The sequence below is a fragment of the Aethalodelphis obliquidens genome, unplaced genomic scaffold (genome assembly GCF_003676395.1).
Source record: "Aethalodelphis obliquidens isolate GAN/ISIS:26980383/991018 unplaced genomic scaffold, ASM367639v1 scaffold34, whole genome shotgun sequence".
Taxonomy (NCBI): Eukaryota; Metazoa; Chordata; class Mammalia; order Artiodactyla; family Delphinidae; genus Aethalodelphis; species Aethalodelphis obliquidens.
In genome coordinates this window covers 8411679-8434260 of record NW_020837978.1, presented here as the reverse complement: position 1 = coordinate 8434260, position 22582 = coordinate 8411679, and the positions used below count along the sequence as shown (strand labels likewise).

At 41.1% G+C, this 22582-nt stretch overlaps 1 protein-coding gene and 1 pseudogene across 1 annotated transcript in view; one reads left to right on the top strand and one right to left on the bottom strand.

Moving 5' to 3' along the window:
* LOC113631606 (52 kDa repressor of the inhibitor of the protein kinase-like) overlaps nt 1-19459 on the bottom strand; it is a 36441-nt pseudogene extending 16982 nt beyond the window's left edge.
* The window catches only part of NEDD9 (neural precursor cell expressed, developmentally down-regulated 9), a 296988-nt gene that overhangs the window by 40109 nt on the left and 234297 nt on the right, over nt 1-22582 (top strand). Inside the window, exon 2 of the mRNA XM_027128364.1 lies at nt 11457-11562. The gene's annotated coding sequence lies outside the window, so the exon portion shown is untranslated. The remainder of the gene's footprint in view (nt 1-11456; nt 11563-22582) is intronic.

Below are 22582 nucleotides of genomic sequence, written 5' to 3'. Positions count from 1 at the left end.
AACCACAGGATTTTTGGGGAAGACAAGCAAAGTTCTTATTTCTTCTATTTGCAATCACTTAAACCTCCTTGGAGAAGTTTCTTCAGTGCATGGCTCAACTATTTGGAACTCTGGAGAACTTTCAAGGAAAGAGAGCACAAGTGATAAATAGTTTGGAAATGAAGATCAAAAAGAAAGCATTGGGAGAACTGGGAATGTTTAGTCTAGAGAAAAGAAGGAGTAGAGTCGTACTTTTCCTAACTGTCATAAACAGGACGAGGGTCGTTCTTCTTTTTCACCAAAGAGTTAGGAAGAACAAGTGAATATAGGCAGGAGCAAAGCATTTAACTAACATAATTTATTTTAATTTTTAGAAAAATAATAATGGAATGCTTAGGGACTCAGGAAATTATCCTAGAATCGTTTCAGAATACTATTCCACAGATCAATCTGGAGATTAAGAACACAGCAATACCTACCAAGAGGAGTGGAGAATTAATGTTATTCACATAATAGAGTCAGAAATACTTTCCACTGATGATTGAAATAATAGTGATGTTTACTTCCAACAGGAATTTAACATTCATCACACATTGATTAAAGGCCTATTCAGCCCTGGGCACTGAAAAATTCATCATAGCGAACACTTGCAGAAGGCTTGGTCTCTGAGCACTGTGCAAAGTGCTCTGCACACAGGAATTAATTTAATTTTCACAACAGCCGTATGAAGTTAGTGCTATTCTTTTCCTGTTTTTGCAAGTGAGGAAACAGAGGCAAAAATAAAAATTAATTATTTGCCTGAAGTTACATCTTGAGGTTATAAAATAAAAGAGCCAAGATTTGAACTTGTACCCTTATAGGTTCTCTGAGAACAAATACCAGGGTGAGAGTAGACACAGATGAGGCTTACTGGGACAAACATCTATGACAGATAAAGAAGGAAGAGGCAGGAGGAGTGGGCAGGGACAGGCTTCAGACCGAGATGCAGGTGTGATATTTGTGAAAGGCAAGAAGGAAGGAAGGACTGGGTAGCGAGAGCCTCAGACTCCTGTGCAGGTCTGGGAAAGCCTCAGACAGACTGATGGATGGGGAGTCCCTGGGTCAAAGTGGGAGATTCCCTCAGGCAGCATGAATGGTGGAGTTTCATAGCCTCCTGTTGCTCAGTCACGGCTGGGAGGAGTCTAAGAGAAGTGTGGTCTGCCGCCAGTGCTGCAGGGGATCCAAAGAAGCCACTGGGGGCTCTGCCCCCCTCTCTTGAAGGGAGGTCTGAGTGGGAGGCTACGGAACCCAAGCTGTCTGGCACCAGAGTCCATGCTTTTACTCATTCTGTTATGCTGCCCTCCTCATACCTTGAGGGTGTGCAGTGAAGGATGTAACCCTGTAGCAATGAAAGGCCTCAGTAGGAAAAGGGGACGCTTTGTTACAAAGATCTGGGGCCTCCACTCACACAGAGCTCAGTGCCAGCAGTGCCCCGAGGTCGTGCAGAGCGATGGCTCTGGTAGTAAAGAGCTGAACAGCAATCTTCCGATCCAAACACACTGTAGTTTTACCCTGAATCAGGCACCTTCATGTCATAAAAATCTCGTAAAACTTTTCAGCCAATATTTAAATATTTATTCAATACGTACTAAATACGAGGCATTGTGTTAAGTGCAATCGGAAATATTAAGATCGAGAAGCCTGAACCCTTCCATCCAGGGTTTACCCAATAGGGTGAACTGAAAATAACTAAAAATAACCATATATACATGAGAACACGTGAAAAGTGGCACAGATATGGTGCTGTGGGAGTTTAGGGAAGAGAGAGATTACTTCCTGCTGGAAAGATTGGGAAAGATTTCATGAAGGAAAAAGCAATGGTGTTCCTTCCTCAAATGAAAATATGAAATTAAAAATTTGAAGCTGTCTTTAAAATTTGTATCTGTCTAGCCCACCACCCTTACCCCAAGCACTGGTCTTTAGGAACTGGTGGGAACATATATCGTAGGTTAGAAAATGGGGTTCAGATCATAAGATTGAGAACAGGGATATTCTGGCCGTGGTGGAAGGTTGGAGAGAGATCAGAGATGGAAATGGAGACTTAGTGTGACTGTTTATCCCTTTATTTTTTGGTAGCAGTGTCTAATCTTTGAATCCATCCCAAGCTCCTAATTACACTTAAAGAAAGTGCCAAGTTTCATATTCACTGTATCCAAGCTGCACCATAAACGTACAATTTTCTGTGCACCCTTTAGTCCCCAGACAACACATTTCCTTTTGTATATTGTCCTGATGGCTCAATGGGATTTTTCCAGATTCAGGTCTCACTCTTATTTATATGGTGGAATCATGATTTAAAAGTACACTATTAATTTGTCAGAAGTTTTTCAATAATTTTTCTAAAACTGTACTCCTTCTGCCTTGCATTTTATTCACGTTTTCTTTTTTGTTTGTTTCCTCAGCTAAGTTCATATTTAATCGCTCTCTAAACTTAGAGCCATTTCATTTGAGAAAATAAAGTCCTTTTATTTTCTGACATTTCCCAAGGTGGCAGGAGGTCTGGGGTCTGGGGAATGTGTTTCCACCTTTAAGCTGGAGGAAGCTTTGAAAACACTTTAGCAAGTTTTGGATTCTTGTCTGATTAAAAGCTGCTACAAATAATAAGTGGAAGAAACAAAAATAGAAGGTAGATAGGTATGAATACGAGTGTTAAAGATGCTTCTTCATATCCCTGCTCTGTGACTTTAGGAATTATAGAAAACAAATTGCAACACTTTTACTCAGACTTTTTTATTTTTTTTTATTTTATATTTTTATTACAGAAGGCAAAAGATTTGTCTTAGAATACACGTTTGAGACCTGAACATTTCCTAGGTGTGGTAGTGTCTGCTTTCACTTGGGTAGTATAATTAGCTCCGCCACTGAGGGCTGGCTTCACTCCTGTAAGTGCCCTCCTTCCTGCATCAGCAGGCTTGCAGCCCTTCTAGATCATTCCCTCTGGAATACTAATCACTTGTCTGTCTCTCATCTTAAAACAAAACAATGCAAAACATACAAACAAAAACGTCCTTTAACCCCACATCCTCTTCCAGCTTCTGCCTTTTTTCTCTTCTCCCTTTTGTAGCAAAATTCTCAACAGAGTCATCTATGGTTTCTGTATCCACTTCCTCACCCCTGCGGATTTTCCTAAGATATTCTTGTCCACATCCCAGAAAACTTCCATGTTGCCAAATCCAAGACTCTTTTCAAGGTCCTTCTCTGACCCAGTCCCTCAGTACCTTTTACCACAGCTGACCACTTCCTTTACTGGAACCTCTCATGTCTCTTAGTCTGTATTTACCTGGTTTTCCTCATACCTCTCTGGCAGTTCTTTGTATCTTCACTGATGAAGCCTCCTTTTCAGCTTAGTCTCTAATATGTTGGAGGGCTCCCAGGGCAGAGTTCCAGGCCCTTTTCTCTACCTACATTGTCTTTCTAGCGAAATAATCCTTCCTATCCTAAGGCTTGAGATGTCATTGATATGCCATGACTCCCAGGTTCTCATTCATTCCTGAACTCTCCTCTGAGCTCCAGACTTGGATATCCAATTTTGTATTCATTACCTCCATTTGGCTCACTAAGAGGTATGGCAAATATAGTTAATTTTCTCCTACCCTCCATCCTGTTCCTTCCCAGTCCTCCCAGTCTTCGATGATGGCCTCACCACCCACTCGGGAGTTCAAGCCTTGATTTTTCTTTTTCTTTTCCTAATCCATCAGTGAGTCTGGTAGCTTCATCTTCAAAATAGATCTCAAATCCATCCACCTCGCCTTATCTTCATTGCTATCATGCTAATCCAAACCATGATCATCACTTTGATGACTGCAGTTGCCTCTGAATGTCTCCCTACTTCTGCTTCTCCGCCACGAACAATCCACTTCCACACAGCAACCAGAGAGATTTTTAAAAAAATATAAATCAGAGCATGTCATTTCCGTGCTTTAAACCAATCAGGTATTTCCCTTCCAAAAGCACTTAGAATAAAATGCACCTCTGTTCCCCAGTTTGCAAGACTCCAGTGAACTTGGCCCCTACCTAACTCCTTGTCACCTTAAACCATTTTTCTACCTCCCTTCCTCTCTCCCAGCCATGTTGGCTGTCTTCTTGCTCCTTCAATATGCCGAGATGCTCTCCCTCTATCCCTTTGCTTATCTGGCACCTTCTTATTTGTCTCAATTTATACGTTACTGTTAGCCCCTTAGATCAAACCTCCCTGACGACTGTTCAAAGGAAGTGCTCTCTCAGCAGCACACCCAGTTCATTCCCATTAAAGCCCTTACTACAGGTTGTAATTATAGGCTTGTTTTCTCATTTGCTGTCATTCATCTCCCACAAGAATGTGAGCTCCATAAGAGTAAGGACTTGCTCTGTCTTATTCATACCTGCATCACTGCTGTCCAGAACAATGACTGTCCACAATAGATGTTCAATAAGTATTTGTTGAGTGAATAAATCCATTTTTAGATTATTCAAGCCATTTGGTTTTCCTTGATTGTTTGCCAGTCTACTCCTTGTAAAGTATCTGAGCATTAGAGTAAGGAACATGTTTCATTTGCAACTTCTGTTCAAAGAGGATATGGAACTTTAATAGATTAGAGGGAGATCCTAAGCTTTTAAGTCTTAGCTTTTCAGCCGTATATCCCTTAACGATGGCAAAAAATCAAAGCTTAAGTTATGAGAGCTATCAGAGTTTCACTAGCAAAATTTAATCTTTTCTATTTTCTGTCTGTTTTGTGAATTTCATTTTATCTGAATGTAGAATGTGAGCAAAGCTGTGGAAGGGTTAGGGTTGCTTGTACGTGATTTTCAATCATTGGAATTCTAAAAATGCTACAAAATTAACAGTTTTATTTCAAATACATTGATCCCAAGACTATGTGATACTAACTCTTCTTCTTCTCAAGAATTACAAAATAAAGATGCTGATATGGAACTCATTGCAACAATACCTCGGGATATGAACTTGTATCTATGAAACACTGATGTAATGCTATGAGCTCATAATATAAATGGATGCTAAACCATCTGTGTTTTGTGACACACTGTATCATCAAAAAAATTTTGTGTATAATTCTAAAGTAAAAAATAAAACAAAATTTCAACTAACAGGTGTGTTACTTCAAACATACAACTCAGCAATTCTAAATCCTGACTTGAAACAATGCCTGAAAAGCTGAAGGTCAGGTGAAGATATTACATTTAACACTCTTGAAAATGTCAAAGAATTACCTCTAAAACATAGGGAAAAATTGGTAAATTAAATATAAGATGTTGCAGATCAGGATAAAAGAGTCAATATAAAATACTTTTTTACTGGAAGAAAAGAAGAAAAAGAGGGAAGAAGGAAGGGCAAGGAAAGGAAGGCAGAGTTTGCTGAAGAGGGGCCATTCCTGAGTTACTTTAACCACTTAGCTCGATCTCTTGGGCTGTGCACTCAAGAAAATGATGGTCAGTATTTACCTGCGTGTGCTTGGGATTTCCATGTTCTGCGCGTGCCTCCGCTGTGGAAAGCGTGAAACCATGATGAGGACTATCAAGGCAGTCAGAGTTCAACAAGAGGCTAAAGGTCGGTGTGGACTGGAGAAGCAGGAATTACTCTATGGACTGAGCTGGACTTCCGCTAAATCTTGTTGGATGCAGTGGATTTTGATAGAGACAGATGTGAGCAGTGAGGAGAAAGTGTGAAGAGAGACACATGCACAAAAACAAAATAAAAAAGGTAGAAAAAATAAGTTAGAATTCCCTATCCCTAGGAGAAAGTTTTAAAGGGTACCCTGATTGAAATGGAAACATTTAGAATAGTCATAGGAAATGATGGCGTGAAGCGGCTGTGGGTTTTAAACTCCAGGCTGCAGGGTGAGAAGGCAGTGAGAAGCTGGAGAAAACCTCAAGCAAGGGCGACACGAAGGAAGTGATGTTTTAGGAAGGGAAAGGATTGATGGCATAAGGCAAGGTGTGTTGCAAGGAGGTAAGCTCGAGGTCTTATCATGATGCCATTTCTGCAATAAGGTTGTAAAACGTAATAAATTAAAGATCTGCACTCTGATGATGGTAATTATTTTATTTTATTTTTATTTTATTGAAGTATAGTTGATTTACAATGTTGTGTTAATTTCTCCTGTACAGCAAAGTGATTCAGTTATACATATATATATTCTTTTTCCTATTCTTTTCCGTTATGGTTTATCACAGGATATTGAATATAGTTCCCTGTGCTAAACAGTAGGACCTTGTTGTTTATCCATCCTATTCAACTAGTTTGCATGTGCTAATCTCAAACTCCCAATCCTTCCCTCCCCACATCCCCTCCCCCTTGGCAACCTACAAGTCTGTTCTCTATAATCTGTGAGTCTGTTTCTATTTTGTAGATATGTTCATTTGTGTCATATTTTAGATTCCACAGATAAGTATGGTATTTGTCTTTCTCTTTCTGACTTACTTCACTTAGTATGATCATCTCTAGGCCCATCCATGTTGCTGCAAATTGTATTATTTCATTCTTTTTCATGGCTGAGTAATATTCCACTGTATGTATATGTGTGTGTGTATATACATATATATACAGCACATTATCTTTATCCATTCATCTGTCAATGGGCATTTAGGTTGTTTCCATGTCTTGGCTATTGTAAATACTGCTGCTATGAACATAGGGGTGTATATATCTTTGGGGATTATAGTTTTGTCTGGATATATGCCCAGGAGTGGGATTGCTGGATCATATGGCAATTTTAATGGAGATATAGGAGTAATTCCAAGAGGCAGTTTGAAGGTAATGGAAATAGACATTTATCAAGGGTTACGTGCTCTATACTTTACTTAATTCTCACAACCACCCTTCCAAATAGGTATTATTATTCCAATTTAGAGATAATTGAGTTCCAGAAACTTATTAAATAACTTACTCAAGGTCAGACAGTGAAACCAGGTTTGAGAACCAGCAGATTGGATGGGTGGTAGACTAGGATGAATCAAAGCATTTTCGTTTGTTTGTTTTATAAAAGCTGTATTTCTACTTTATTTTATTTTTTTCTCCTAAGTCTGGGAGCCTAACATTCATTTGTATTTGATTGTATATCAAAGACAAGGGCTGAGTAGGTAATGCCCAAAGCTGAGAGTGATGGCCAGATTGGTTTTAGTTTTGCTTCTTCATCCTTAAAACTAGCATTTGGTTTTAGGTGAGTGAAAGATGAGTTCCTAATAATAATAAACAACCGTCTAATAAAGACTTATAATGAGGGATTACCAGCTGGTTAAGGCAAGCAGCCTTCAGTAGGTTTGCCCTCAGTGAGTTCCTTTGGGTAGCTGTGACCGAGGGGTCACAAAGCAGAGGTCTCTGGCAAAGGGAGGCTAGCCTGCATGTCTTCCACCCAATATCCTGGTGCTCAGTGGGACCAGGTCACCCACTTGGGCAGCTCTGAAACAGCATAAAATAAGCTTGCAACACCAGGGCTAGAGAATAAGATGGGCTGAGAGCTGAGGACACAGCACAAGTTTTAGATTCAGATTTTCAAACCTGGAAAACTCTCTTTTTTCTTTTTTATAAAGAAAAACAGAAGTTCACGGTCTCGTTTCATTACCCACCGGTGCTTTTGAGCCATGAACTTTCCCCCACTTCGGAAACTTCTCTGGAAAATTCATTTCATGCTTGTCTACTCCAGTAAAACCCTTGACTGAACTCGTTACAAAACAGGAGACTTGGCCGAGGGAATGTGAGAACTCACCCGACACGGCAAAGCCAGTTGGCATCCTTGAGAGCTGTGTGGGCTTTCAACTTCGGGTTTACCTGTCTTCTTGGACTGTGACCTTCTCCCAGCGGAGGGGGAGTTCTGATTGTTCCTGTGCCCAGTGACTGAGAGGGGGCGGTCACAGCACACGCATCACGTTCCTTGACACACTGAAGAGTGCCTCTTAGGATGAGGGGGGCTGTGGATGTCCTGACTTCAGGGCTCCGCACTCACCAGCATGTGAGAGGAAGTCTTAGGAGGCTTCTTGGTAACTATCAAATGTCTCTGAAAGCCTCAACTAGGACTTTTGCTCTTACAAGGTAGTGCCTGCATCATTACCTTATTGCTGCTAATGCTGCCCTTAAACTAATGTGATAAAACACCCCTGTCTCCTCTAGAGCAGATTTTTTCCCAAGGATCCTTACACGGATCCTTCGCCAGTCACTCTGCCCTTCTCCAGCACAGTTGTTTCTGAACGTAACTTCTTTTCTTAAGTTCTCACCCGATTCTTACCCCCTTTACTCTCAGGGGGTGATCCAAGTTCTTAAGAAAAGGGAGTATTTTCAATAAGAATTCATTGGGGGGTCTTCCCTGGTGGCACAGTGGTTGAGAGTCCGCCAGCCGATGCAGGGGACGCGGGTGCGTGCCCCGGTCCGGGAAGATCCCACATGCCGCGGAGCGGCTGGACCCGTGAGCCATGGCCGCTGAGCCTGCGCGTCCGGAGCCTGTGCTCCGCAACGGGAGAGGCCACAACAGTGAGAGGCCCGCGTACCGGTTAAAAAAAAAAAAAAAAAAAAAAAAGAATTCATTGGGTACCTGCTATGAGGCAGGAATTATGCTAAGTTTTTGGAACATAAAGACAAATAAGTTGTGATCTCTACCCTGGAGGGGCTTATAGCTGGGTAGAGGGAGATAATTAGACAGGAAAACAAGTAAGGGCAGTCAAACCATGTAGGTGAATTAATGCATAGGTGTATAGGGTAAAGGGAGAGTAGGGGAAGAGTCATTAATTCCACTTAGAAAGCGGGACAAGCGTCACAAAGACCATCTGGGATGAACTTCCTAAATTCCCTTCCCTCTGCTTCCCAAGTCATCTATAGCTACAGATATTCTTACCATCTTTCTTCCTATCTTAGAAGAGGTGTCTAGTCTTTTCTAAGGCTGTTCCTTCAGATGGCTCTTAAAAATAAAGTTCATCTTCCAATATAAAAGTGAGGTAAAAGAACTGCAAAAATATGTAAAACAACAACATAGAAAAATTAAGAAAGAGAAAATATCTCCCATAACCCAGCCAGTTCCTTAACATTGCTGCCGTCATCCATTTTGTGTATTTTAATCTCCTTTCTCGTCCTATGCACATTTTTAAAATAAATTTTATTTTATTTTTATTTTTGGCTGCATTGGGTCTTCGTTGCTGTGCTCGGGCTTTCTCTAGTTATGGTAAGAGGGGGCTACTCTTCGTTGCTGTGCGCAGGCTTCTCATTGCGGTGGCTTCTCTTTGTTGTGGGGCACAGGCCTGAGGTGCACAGGCTTCAGTAGTTGTGGCACTCGGGGTCCGTAGTTGTGGCTTGTGGGCTCTAGAGCACAGGCTCAGTAGCTGTGGCACACTGGCTTAGTTGCTCTGCGGCATGTGGGATCCTTCTGGACAAGGGCACAAACCCGTGTCCCCTGCATTGGCAGGCGGATTCTTAACCACTGCACCACCAGGGAAGTCTCTGCACATTTAAATAGGTATAATCATCCCCCTGTAGCCATCTCCATTCCTCTACCCCCTCCTTTGGGACCCGACTCCTTCCAATTCTACACCTTGACTGTCTTTCCCATTGGAAAGTCCCATTCACTTCCCTACTCACTTAAATCTCACCCATCCTGCAACACTGGAAGCCACCACTTCCTTAGCTGAGCTAGAGCTAGACTGTTCTTGCAGATTCTTTAATGACCCTTTAAGGAGATCAAGTCAATTTTCTTGTTGATCCCTCCCTTCTTTTCTCCCTTTGACTCCCTTAGTTGTCCATTTTTGAAGTTATTTTGGTTTTTTTCCCCTTCTTCTCTGATAACTCTTTCCTCCTCCATCTCTATATTAGTTCCTCTCCCTCTGCCTACCTTTTAAAGACTGGCGGTTCCAGGGTCTCACCACTGTCAGTTTCTCATCCCTCACTCCAGACTCTCCTGGGGCCCCTCCTATGATGTCACATAGTCACTGAGTACTTCCAGACCTGTGTCCCCACCCTAGACTTCTTGCCTGAACCTCAGCCCCACTGGTACCTTACTACTGGGCATCCTTACCCTGGCATCTCCAACTCAACAGTTACCAACTGGATTCCTCTTCTTATTTCTTAGCTTGGTCAAAAGTATTACCTCTTACTTCATCCACTGTGTCAGGAAAATGGACACCATCTTCATTTCTTCCTTCTTACTTAGGCACATAAACTCTTCCTACAAGTGTGTCTCAAATCCATCACTCATTCTTGCTGCCACTTTTTAAAATCAGACCCTGACTATTTCTATCTGGTCTATTGGATAGCCTCACTAACGAAGACTCTGTTTTCCATTTCTTTTTACTACACTTTTTCTTCCATGCTATTTCACAAATTACGTTTCTAGAATACAGATTCTTTTTTAAAAAATCATTCCTTGAAAAAGAATTAATTGGGCTTCCCTGGTGGCGCAGTGGTTGAGAGTCCGCCTACCGATGCAGGGGACACGGGTTCGTACCCCGGTCCGGGAAGATCCCACATGCCGCGGAGCGGCTGGACCCGTGAGCCATGGCCGCTGAGCCTGCGCGTCCAGAGCCTGTGCCCCGCAACGGGAGAGGCCGCAACAGTGAGAGGCCCACGTACCGCAAAAGAAAAAAAAAAAAAAAAAGAATTAATTAATTTAAAAAAGCATTCCTTAAAATAAAAATTGTTGATGATTGTCCAGTGCCTGCACCAAAATTCAAATTTCTTACATAACACTCAAGAGAGTGTGTCCTTGGCCCCCAGTGTACTTTTCCCACCCTCCCTTCTTTCCTACTCAATCCCCATACATCCTCTGTTGTAGCCCCTCGTGATTACTACATGCTACCCTGCTTCCCCAAACATGCCGTGAATTCTTACACCTCCCAGGACCTCCTGTGGTTTACCCTCTACCTAGAAAAGCCTCATGCATTTGTTGAAATCATATTCATGCTTCTAAGCCCAGCTTAAATGTCACCTTCTCTGTGAAGTCTTCCCAGACCTTGTTTTCTCCTGCCCCCTGGAAAATCAGTGGCTCTCCCCTCTGTGTTCCCATATCAGAGTGGTTCCCAAACCACTAGAATCAACTTTTAAAAGATCCCGTTGCCTGAGCCTTACCTCATATGTTACACCAGAATATTTCAGGGTAAGCTCTGTGCATTCGTAATTTTTGAAATCAGATCTGAGGTGCTCAGAATTTGGCAAGTTCAGATATTTATTCATGACTCGATGCACAGATTACGAAGAGTCATCAAAGAGAACAAGACTTACTTTATTCTGGGATAGCCTGGTTCTGGAACAAGGAATTACCTTCCTGGCTAGTTAGATTGTCTCCAGGGTCTCTGTCCTTGTCCCAGAAACTGAGGTTCTTTGAAAAACCAAAGAAGACAATGGACGAAGTGATCTGCTGTGGTATTCGCATCTTGAGAAAATTACCAGGGTACTTTGGAATAGAGTTCGGACATCCCATCCTGCTGTTCTTTGGTTGTAACATTTAAAATCTCCTCTCTCCCAGGCAAGTGTATGTGTCAGAATCTCTCCAGTTCTACCAACGTACCTACAGACAAGACTAAATGAATCGAAATGAAGTGTTCTCTGCACCACTAAACTGGGGTCTGAAGGTAAGTCTGCTGAATACATTAAAAAAAAAAAAGATAGTATAACATTTATAAGTGAAATATTCTCAATACTCACAGTGAAGTTTTTTATGGTTCAGATGGGAAGTAGTGTAACAACTTACAGTTTGTCTTGGAAAATCAAAAAGGTCCTCATTTGAGAACCACTGCAATAAGTTTGCTATTACTGGGATGGACAGGAAATCAGCAAGTTAATAGAAATGTTTTCTTGGAAGCTTAAATTTATTAAATAACATTTAACTATGATTTGTAGGAGTTTTTAAATTCTAAAATTCTTTCCTGTGTCACCGAGCCCAGCCATCGTCCTGACCCTCAGGGATGTTAAATGATGAAGTATTTGTATGTTTCCTGAGTTGGGTAGTGCCAGAGCTCTCCACTCTTCCCACACACACCTGCCCTTTGCAAGGATGTGCACACACCACACACGTGTGTACAGGGACGGATGTCCACGCCCACAACAGCTGGCCTGTCTACAGCCTGGATCTCGAAGAAACCTGACTTTTAAGGTTGCTGTTTCTTTTCTTTTAAATCATGATCTTACTGTTGAATCCAAAGCTCAAACAAACATGATATCAGGGAAAGTCACAGCAGGGTAGTTTACGGAGATTAGATTTCTTTAAGTTACCAAAACCGTGAGAGCAGGAGGTCCTTAAAATCAACAGTTTATAACCTGAATCATGCTCATGTTTTTGCTCCTTTGCTTAGAAAAACAGTATAGCAAGGTTGACCTAAAACTGGCTAGCAGTGCGTGGCACAGTTGGAGAGAAGCGTGCAAACACTAAGTAGCGTCCGAGGAAGGCTCCTCCTGCCTTTTGGATCTGTGCCAGGCTGAAGTTCTGAGGCTCTGGAGAAGATCCTTTTCTTCACTCACAGAAAAACATTTATATAAGAACAGTGTATTAAATAATATTTTTATTTAAAGGTTTATTTTAAGTTCCACTGTTCTGAACCCTAAAAATGAGCATAGGTGAATAGACCTGCCACCGATCCCCTACTGGCAAAACTGTCTCTTTACTCTTCGAAGTTCAGCTGAATACAGTGGTTCTCAAAATACAGTCCCCAGACCTGTAGCAGCACTCCAGAACTTGTTAGAGAAACAGATCTCAGGCCCCACCCCAGACTTGCTGAATCAGAAACTCTGGTGTGTAGGACCCAGAAATGGGTGCTTTAACTGGCCTTCTAGGTGATTCTGATGCAGGCTCAAGTTGAGGACTACTGGATTCATCCAGTTCACTCTGTGAAAAACCGACTGGTGTTGAATATAAGCCAACCATATGCCGTTGCTTACTGATAACATAGAAAAACCAATAGAGTGTCCAGAGCACTCGAGCCTTATTCCTAACATTTTTCTCAAAGAAAAGGGAGTAATGCGGGGATGAAGAAAAAACATGTTTTTCAACCAAGTCCCATTGATGTAAAAAGTGAAAAAATTAATTTAGTGTCACATAAAGGTACAAAAAATAAGCCCACTTAGATTATCTGTTTGTTCCTTCCAATAAGAAATAGAACATGTTCAATTTGCCTTTTTTTCCAGTTAACTATGAGGAACAAAAGACAAAGCCAGGAAAAATAACTGTTTTTTATTGTGCTTAATTAAAGGAGAGATACCAGATTCTACAGAAGAGCTCATTTTCTCTTCAAGGGCAAAGGCTTTCCCTATATTTCCTTACGCACTTAGCGCACTCCTTAGTCTGAAATAGGTATCTAATAAATATTCATTAAAATTGACAGAAAAGGCAAATAGGGGAAAAGGAAAAGAAGCAAAAAAGAGAAAAATAGAAAAACATCACAGGGAGAAATATAAACCTGAGACAGAAAAAGATAGAAACATCTACAAGAGAAGGAAGACACCAGGCAGAAAATAGGAGAAAATGACAGAGGTAAAAAGAAAAGAGATGATACCCTGAGAAACAGAGAACTAACCTGATTTATCAATTATATAAATAAGGCTCATGAACTTCAAATGCAATGATCTAGCTACTCAGGCGTGCAACCGTTTCCCTTTTAAAAATTATTTCTGAAACTCTTTGTCCCAAAATGCTGGCCAAGTTTCAAGGACCAAGAAGCAGACTCTTAGGGACACAGGTTCTACCTAAAGAAGGAACACCTTTTGTCAAGAAGAGATACTTGGATCTGAGATGAGTTGCTTGTGAGGCAGTGAGCACCCCGTCACAAGGTCACAAGCCAAGGAGGACAGGTGACAGATGCTACGAGGAGTGTGACAGATGCTATATCAAAAGAAGAGGGGGAAGGGGGAGGTTGGTTCTTTCAAAATCTTCCACTTTACTGAGAATGTTTCTCAGAGTTTCAACTCATAGCTGCTGTTTCACAGATAGGTAAGCATGGGAAACATGGCTCAATGGACCAAAGCCTGTGAATTCTCACCTTGAACCAAAATTCACCTTAACCTCTGAACCAGTCACTACCCTATCTCATGCTTGGTTTCATCTCAGCAATGAGAATATGACCTAATAGCAGACAGTGCAGATAACTAAGAAAAGTGGTCCCGAGAACTTAAAAAATGCAAATGCTCAGTGATTACCCTTTAAAATTTGTGAGTAGTGCTTTATAGCAATAACTGAATAGTTCAAGAACAGTTGTAAGCAGAGTTGGCCTAAGGGAAAAACGTGATCTGACTTAAGTGTTGGCAGGAGACATTCTACTCACTCCCAAGGAGGGACCTACTTGTTCGAGAAAAGACATCAGAAATCATGAACTACCACAGCACACAAAAACAGAGCTGGTGGCCACATCTTAAACGTCAGAAATGATGATCCAACTCTGGAAAATGGTAGTTTTTCCAGTTAGTTCTTCCATTCAGGAAAGCACCAGCCCCTCCATACAGCTTAACTGGATACTGGCCTTTCAACCTGTCATCTCAGGCAATAAACAAGAGAGAGCGATGAGGAAAGACAACCCACACTTCCATTGTCATTAGACATTATACATTCACGTCATTATATAGTTGTTCAAACCCAAAGAATGTACAACACCAAAGGTGAACCCTAATGCAAACCTTGGTCTTTGGGTGATAATGACGTGTCAGTGTAGCTTCATCAGCAGGAACAAATGTAGCTCTCTGGTCAGGAGGCTGATAGTGGGGGAGTCTGAGTACATGTGGGTTATAGGGGATACCTCCATATCTTCCTCTCAGTTTTGCTGTGAACCTTAAACTGCTCTAAAATAATAGAGATAGTGAGAAACTACATGAGACATATATTTGTTTCATATACATGTGTAAAGATGCAAGTATGTCCACATGGGGACATACGCTATCTTTCAATCTCTATGAAGAAAGTCCTTCTCTGCTGTCTGGAAAGTCTTCTTTTGAGAGGGGCAGGCCTGGATGTATGTGCATCTCGTTGGTCCCCTTAGTGCTTCACTGCATGTCTTCAAAGCAAAGCGTCTTGGGGCAATTTGAAGAAATCTTACCTTGTGCAGCACTATCCTACCAAGTATGATCATTCTTGAATCAACTGAGCTAAGTGGACAAATAATATCTTAGCTTCCATGTGAGTATTGTTTTATCAATAAAATAGTGGATTTTATAGCATTTTCTACTAATCAAGTTGTTACACCATTAAAAAAAATCAAATCAAGGGAAGAGGCAAGAATTTGATTATAAGGCTGTGAAGACATGATTACACAATTATGGCCTTGGGTCAAGGCTGGGAGGCAGTTCTTTCTGTGCTGGCAATGAAGGCTGATTTATGATGAGTGCTCAAAGTCGTGGTATTCTGGAGCAAAGGGAAGGAGGATACAGGTACAGCCCCTTAGCTGTGCCCCTGATCCTGGCGTTTGGAGTTCCTTCCCCACTTGAAGAAAATACGGAGTTGATTTTTATCAGGACCTACCGTTAGGTATCCAACATAGCATGTCTCTTGTATTTCTGAACAGACTCTGGCAGAATGCAAAAGAGAGAAGAGGCCATCTAATTAAGTACCTTGTGCATAGAAAAATAAAGTGGAGATTAATGTGTTTATGCAGTGCAGGTTGTTATGAAAACACATATCACTTTTTTGAGATCACATTCTTCTCTTGCCTCATAAAAGTTAAGAGAACTAGCATTTGTTGAGTACCTACCAGGAGCTAATTATTTTATAGACATTATTTCCTTAAATGTTGACAAATAAGCCAAGTAGATATTATATTGCTCCCATTTCCGGATGAGGAAACTAAAGTCAAGAGGGTAAAACACTTGGTCAATGTTATCAGACAGTTGATGGGAGAGCTAGGATTCAAAGTTGTGTTCAGTTACAAAACCAGAGTATTTTCTATCACATGTTGTTGCACCATTTTTCTAGAATTATCATTTTGGAGTTTTAAGGGGACTTCTTTCATTGCTGGTTGTCAAAAAAATAACAATTATAGACATACACACACACACACACCTATTCATATATGTGAAAAAATGAGATACAGTGTAGTGTGGTGGTAAAGGGCATGAATTCTGGAGCAAAACTACTGGGGTTTAAATATCTGACTAGCTGTGTACCTCTGGGCCAGGTGCTTTGCCACTCTCTGACTCATTTCCTATTTGTACAACAGGGATACTGATAGTGTAATAGTTAAGAATGGTGTTTGGAACATTTTAAGCACTTTGCAAGTATTAGCCAATACTGTTGTATCAACAAGGGTAGAACTCTTGAGTAATATTTTTCATTCAGTGCATCTTGCTGGAACAATGAAATTTAGTGCTAAAGAGCTGAAGATTAAAACTGAGATAGATTTATAGACCAATTAGCTTCATTTCTGCTCCGTGCCCACCGATTTCCTAACACCCCTCAGCCATATCAGTGAGGATCATGGGCCAAAAGGGCTTCCTGAAATAGAGTGATTTTACACTCTCTACAAAACACCGTTTCTTGAGGATCAGACAGTAAGTTAGTCATGAAATGGAATTTGAGCCTGTTACCATTGTAATTAAAAATGCTGATTTCATAGGCCAATGTTTATAGCAGCATTATTCACAACAGCCAAAAGATAGAAGCAATCCAGGTGTTCATTGGCAGATCAATGGATAATCAAGATGTGGTATATTCATAAATGGAATACTATTCAGCCTTTACAAGGAAGGAAATTCCAACACATACTATAACATAGATGAACCTTGAGGACATTATGCTAAGTTAAATAAGCCAATCACAAAAGGACAAATACTATATGATTCCACTTATGTAAGATACCTAGAGTAGTCACCTTCAGAGACAGAAAATAGAATGGTGGTTTCCAGGGGCTGGGGGAGAGAGGAAATGGGGAGTTATTATTTAATGGGTACAGAGTTTCAGTTTTGCAAATGAAGAGATTTCTTCAGATTGCTTGCACAACAATATGAGTGTACTTAAAACTACTGAACTGTAGACTTAAAAATGAGTAAGACGGTAAATTTTATGTTCCATGTATTTTACCACATTTAAAATTTTTTTAAAATACTGATTTCCATCAAACCAACTGTAGCTACCACAGTGGCCACCAGTTAGGGGAAGGGTGTTCCATTGTTACTGATCTATAAGATCTGATGAAATTGTTAATGCTTTTTCCTGTCAGCAGCCAATCTCAGTGACAGGCTGCAGCTGCTGTCTGTGCTCTCCAGTCCAAACAAGAGTCCAGGTCACCCACTCTTGGCCTCTGATTCTTTCCTAGGGGAGCTACAAATATGAATGCACGCGTGTATCCCTAGGTGGTCACCCTATTGAACCCCTTTACATAAGGGAGAATAAGGGGCAGCGCTAAAATCTTCCATATAGGTCAGCTGTGTTATATCACACGCCTGTCAGATGTAATGTTTGTGTTTCTGATGCCATCGGTGGAGCTCTAGGCAACATCCCATGGTCTCTGTGTTTGAACTCTGTGTCTTTGCATGCTCTATGAACATCAAGTCTGCATTTGGAACTTGGGCTATTCCCCCCAAGCAGGGAATGCTTGAGTCCCTTTGTTAATTAGGGCCACTTAGATTTCTCTGATCAGTGGTTTCAATGTGAGTATTTTAGATTAGATTTGCTGCCTGTCGATTCTTTTAAAATGTGTTTGAGTTTCACAAGTATGTGTGAATCTTGGATCTTTTATTATTCCCAGTTGGAAAGGAGGAGGGGGGAGGACAAACATTTCATGTTTCAGCACAAGTTAGAGCCACTTTCAAGTCCAGCATATTAATTAACTAACAGATGATTATCCTTCATAATAGTAGTCTAGTATAAATAAGATTCTACTTATTTTACTCATAATTATAATAAATTCTTTATGCTTCCTTCTCTGACTGCTTCCACACTTCCATGTGTGTGTGTAAGGCTGTGTGAGACAAAGTGTGTGTGTGTGGTATATCTATTTTGTGGCATCCTGAAATTTGAAACAAGGGCAACTCATACTATTGAAAGAGCAGAGACTTTTGTTTCTGAGACCTACGACACTCCTACAAGCTTATGTCAAAAAGCCAGCTGTTAAATAGCTTATAGAAAACAAGCTTTACAGAAAATTAAAAGCAACGTGACAGTGTTTTACCCTGAATGTCTCTTGATTCAAACTCTCTTGAAAAGTAGAGGCCGAGTGCCACCTGTTACTGGAAGGAGGCCATGTGACCTCCGAGCAGCCTGCTGCCAGGGAGGTTTGGCCACATCTGTGATTTCCATCAGCTACCACCTTCTTTGGCCCATGAAGAGACTGGGGCAGAACCTGGTTAAGGAGCGGAAGTTGCTTTCAAAAGACTGAGATGAAAGAACTGCTGGGATCAAATGGTGATAACAATGACTGATTCTCTTCCGCACAATCCTAAGAACTGACCCGTCCTTGACCTTCCAGAATATCAACCTGTCAGGACCGTGGAGAGAAGCCACAGCAAATGGTGCGACCACTGGGTGTGATCTGTTGGTCTTGGTGGTAAAAACAAAGTGACTCTTCCTCTCTTTCAGCCCCCAGACTCTCAGGTAGAGTAGGACACCGTCAGGACTGAGCCTGTGCCCTGAGAGAACTTGGATGGCCTGACTCAGAAACCAAAAGTGGCCTTGGCTGGAACTATCTTAGCAGGGATCACAGACTTTTAAAAGAAGGGGGAGCAAGAGCTTTAAACCAAGTTTCCCTTTGCATTCCGCCAAGGACAGGTGTTTGCTTTGCTCAAAGAGAGATTTCACAGAGTGATTTCATGCATAGCAAAGAGCAGTAGTAGGATTTTTCGGCTATCATAGCTGGGACTGACTGACACCATCAGGGCATTATCACCCCAGTGGCTTTCTACGAATATGATATTAAACATGTACGTGTGTGTGTGTGTGTGTGTGTGTGTGTGTGCGCGCACGTACACAATGCCTGAATCAGGTAAAACCACCACCCACCATTTCCCCAGCATTCTTGGGTATATTTGCAATATTAGGGCAACTCTCTTATCCTCTGGTTATTAACTATTAACACAAGTACTTTATTCACAACATCTCCTTTGATTTTCATTACAATGCTATGAGATAGGCATTGTGTCTCCACTATATAGATGGGAAAACTGATGCTTAAAGAGGTTGAAGAACATGCTAAGGTGGCATAGCCAGGAAGTGGCAGAGGTGGGATCTGAGCTGAGGAAGTCCAGAGCTTTGCTCTCAATCCTGCTCCCACAAGATAAGTAGCACACGTTGTATCAGCTGCACAAAGTCACTAAAGAATCCCAGGTGAACATCTGCAAAGCCCATCCACTAATCTTCCTCTCCTTTGCAGAGCTGACCCACAAGCACGAAGTGTGGCATTGCCTCCCCTGCCACCTCAGCCAGTGTCCCTCTGCTTATGCTGATTTCATTCCTTTCCAATATTAACATTGGACCTACCTCCTTTCCATGACCCCGATGGCCAACCCTCCCAACAGCATGTCCTGAATAATAGACTCAGGTGAAAAGTCCTCGCCCATCTTTCCTAGCAGAATTGCTGTCCCTCTGTGGACTTCTCAAGAGGCACCGTCTCCTCTTTAACCAGAGTTCCCAAATATCACATCCTCTTGACAGCTACATACAAAGGAGGCAAAGTCCGTTTTTTAGCTGTTGATCACCAGCTTACTCTTTCTGCTGTCTCCTGGATTTCTTTATCCTTTCTCTTCTAGCTCTTCAATTGTCTGGATTCTTTAAGAAGCTGCACTGTGTTGCTGTGTTCAAGATGATAGATGATAGATCGATAGATAGTTAGGATCTAAATAGATAGAACAGGGCATGGATAAGTATTGTGTGTGTATGTATATTATTGATTTGGGTTCCCCCAGAAGCAGACCCTGAGGTAAGGATCCACATGCAGGTAGGGAACACTAGTAGAAGAATAAAGATGTGAGAAACAGGGAAGAGAAGAAAACTAAAGGAGAATAATCGAACAACTTCCCATTGAAGGCAAAGGGAACCTAATTCCTCTGGGGGATTCTGGGAGACTGTAAAACTTCTACTCAAAGTGGATTATCACTATTATCTCAAGCTCCACCCCAAATCTACTGAATCAGAATGTGAATTTTTTTTTTTTTTTTTTTGCGGTACGCGGGCCTCTCATCGCTGCGGCCTCTCCCATCGCGGAGCAGAGTCTCCGGACGCGCAGGGTCAGCAGCCATGGCTCACGGGCCCAGCCGCTCCACGGCATGTGGGATCCTCCCGGACCGGGGCACGAACCCGTGTCCCCTGCATCGGCAGGCGGACTCTCAACCACTGCGCCACCAGGGAAGCCCAGAATGTGAATTTTTAACAGTATCCCCTAGTGATAAAGTTTATAGAGTACTGGAGCAGAAAATGTCTCAAAGTTAAACTAACAAAGGGGTAAGAAACTTGTGACATTTATCCCTCAGCTTCCCCATTTGATACTGGTTTTGGGCCATTTCTGAGGGTATTAATTCTCTGGCACTTCTGGCTTAACCTTTGTATTGTTGGAACAATCAGGATCCAGTGGCCAGAAAGAAAGTCCTCAGACAGAAATGGAAAGGTATTAGCGGTAAGCAGCTCTTGGCACATACAGCTATAATAAGTTCATCTATGATTCAGCTACATATAAATATGATATTAAAGCTGAGATTAATTGCAATAATAATAACTACCATGACTGTAATACTGATTCAATGTTAACGGTGCATTAGGTAGATTGAAATAATAGGATTTCATCTGGGCTTTTGTTCTAAATAAAGTAGTTAATTTAGATAGCAGAGAAATACCATTATCACAATTAACTGTAGAAGCACTACAATAAATATATATATAGTTTTTTCTCAGTAGTTATTTCAGGCTCTCTCAAGCAGGCCATGAGGGAGGTCAGGAAAGGGGCTCCATATTTCACTTACTTATTATAATTCCTAGTATTAACCCTCAGGAGGGGTTGGGAGGCAGGCAACCAGTGTTCTTCATTGCAGTGTCAAACAGTGCACCATACGTATTCTGGAGTTCGTTCAGGAGCTGAAATTATAGTGGAAAAAAAAAGAGAGACTCCTATTATAATGCTAAACACGGTAAAGACATTTGGATGACATCCAGAAAAATCCATCACTGCTCCCAGACACAATAAAGTAACTACAATAAAGCGATTTCAAGGAAAATGTTAGTTCTGTTACCCGTCACTTGCATTTTAAGGGGGTATTAGGGTATTTCATATCACACAAGGAAAAATTCAAAAAAAATTCAAGGTGCATCAAAAGTTTCTAAATCAGCTTGGAAAAAAATTAGAATAGTAACCTCTTAGAAACATCAAACTTAAACAAAAATCCTAAATAAGATTTTAATGTTTAAACAATAGGGTTATAGAAAGGTGGGAATCCAAATTTTTTGTTCCTCACAGGATGTATTAATTATGAGCTCCAATTACAAGTTCAACATGAACTTCATTAAATAAAATTTACAATAAAAATGAATGAGCTATATATCCTGTTCTACATTTTTTGCTCAATACAACACCAAATGAATTTTAAAATACTGTGAAATTACACTTATTATTTATTAACCAAGTACAAAATAGAAAAACCTTTCATTTAGAAAATAAAAAATTAACGCATGGAGTATATTCTTAACATTCTTAAGTTATGAAATCCTACGGCATATATTCTTATGCCTCCTTCTCTCCCCTCTGTCTCCCTTCTCTCTGCCCTTTAGCTTCCAGCAGCAAAATCAATTTTGTATCTATTAAATAAGTCTCACCTGAATTCACTGAGCACAGTGTTTTCTGTGCACTTCCTCACACTACGAATTAGCTGCCTTCTTTAGAATAAAGTCTAATGAAATCCTGCTTTTGCTGACGTCTTCTCTTTCTCTTTATGAATCTCTGCTGCTCCGGCCAAGACACTGAGGAAGATATCCGTGGCTTTAAATCATGTATTTATTTATAGTACGGTTGACAGGCTCATTGGTGTTAGAAAGAAACGTCCTGCCAAATTTGACAGTTCAACTCCTTGCTGTGATCCAAATTTCAGCTTAAAAAACCCCACAGTGTGGAATGTCAGTTTGGATTGAGGAGGGGGGTATTTTCTTCAAAGAAATAAAATGATTTCCCCTTTCCCCGAAGTCTGTGTAGGAAATAACTTGTAGAGGGATCAAGGTATGTCTGCTGAGGGTAGGCTGGGCCCACTCACCAGCAAAGGACTCACTTCTGAGATTAGAGTTAAAAAGAGTGCAAACTGTGACGGGTCTTTGGGATGAGAACATGTCTGTGAACACCAAAGGTCCAAAGCTAAATGGGTTGGTATCAAAAACTAACTGGGTTCCGGACCAGTGCTGTCTAATAGAGACAGAGCCACGAAAGCAATTCTAAGTGGTCTGTAGCCCCATTAAAAAAGTAGAAAGAAACAAATAAAGTTCATTTAAATAGTATATCTTTAACCCAATATGTACAAAATGCTATCATTCTTAAGGCTGGTGAGATATGTAAGTGCTTTTTTCATAATAAATCTTCAAAATCAAGTGTGAATGTTACCCTCACAGCACATTTCAAGGGTCCCAAAGCAACCTGTGACTAGTTGCCACTGTGCTGGTCAGCCCACGTCCAGACAATATGAACCAGATTACTTCTAAAATACCTGCAG